Source organism: Propithecus coquereli, unplaced genomic scaffold (assembly GCF_000956105.1).
Source record: "Propithecus coquereli isolate 6110/MARCELLA unplaced genomic scaffold, Pcoq_1.0 Scaffold208, whole genome shotgun sequence".
Classification (NCBI taxonomy): domain Eukaryota; kingdom Metazoa; phylum Chordata; class Mammalia; order Primates; family Indriidae; genus Propithecus; species Propithecus coquereli.
Window position 1 is genome coordinate 1283107 of NW_012145856.1, and position 1125 is coordinate 1284231.

Consider the following 1125-nt stretch of genomic DNA (forward strand, 5'->3'; position numbering starts at 1 on the left):
AAAAAAAAAAAAACAAACTCACATAAGAAAGTCTTATTCTGTGAATGTTTCCATGATTTTCCACTACAAATAGGAAGATTTGGCTTTAGAAATTATTAAAGAAAGTTTTTTTGAGATTATCATCAAAATGAAAGCAGGAAATTAAAAATTGCTCTTGGAACTAGGCCTCCTACAGATACCCCAGTTCTCACCCAAACCCCTCATTTTAACTTATTAAGCTTCACAGGGTAGGAAACTTGGAGTCTGCCTTTCAGTTCTGCCAATGTTTAGCTTTGGAGATGGACAAGTCAGTTGACCTATGAGAGCCTCAGTTTCCTCATCCATAAAGGTGCAGTAATAACATTGACATCACAGCGTTGCCATGGACATTGATCAGAAAATCCAGGACCCAGCTTAAGCAATAGCAAGACCCTGTCTCTACTAAAAATAGAAAAAATTAGCTGGGGGTGTTGGCACGTGCCTGTAGTCCCAGCTGCTTAGGAGGCTGAGGCAGGAGGATTGCTTGAGCCCAGGGGTTTGAGTCTGCAGTGAGCTATGATGACACCACAGCACTCTACCCACGGTGACAGAATGAGACTCCAACTCAAAAAAAAAGAAAAGAAAATCCAGGAAAGTGCTTTGGACACTGCGCTGGGCCACACACACTGGAGTTTGTTATTATTGCTCACGAGTGAAGCATGGCACGGGAAGCATCAGACCTTTCCATTAGCACCTTGCCAGGCATTATGGAGATGGAGTAGGGCCCAACACATGAGCATAGAGGTTCTACTGTCCCTGTCTCATATTGCTGGCAAGTCATTTTGGCCTTGCTTGCTCAGTTGGGAAGGACAGAGGCTTCCCCAGGGTGATGTTCTCTTCTTTGTGTCATTACCGCGTTGCAAGCACACACCCTGGCTCCAGTGGGGCAGCATGTTCCTGTGTGGCCAGAGGCCCATAAAATCCCATCAGGTAGATAATATTATCCCCACTTGACAGATGAGGGAGCTGGAGAAGTGAAGCCCAAGGCCACACAGCTGGCACCTAAATCTGGAATTCAGAACAAAGCCTGGCTCCAGGCTCCTTGTACGTGCTGCCTCCTTGTGGACCAATCGCTGCTCCATTTCTTGGAACACAGCCCATGTTTTC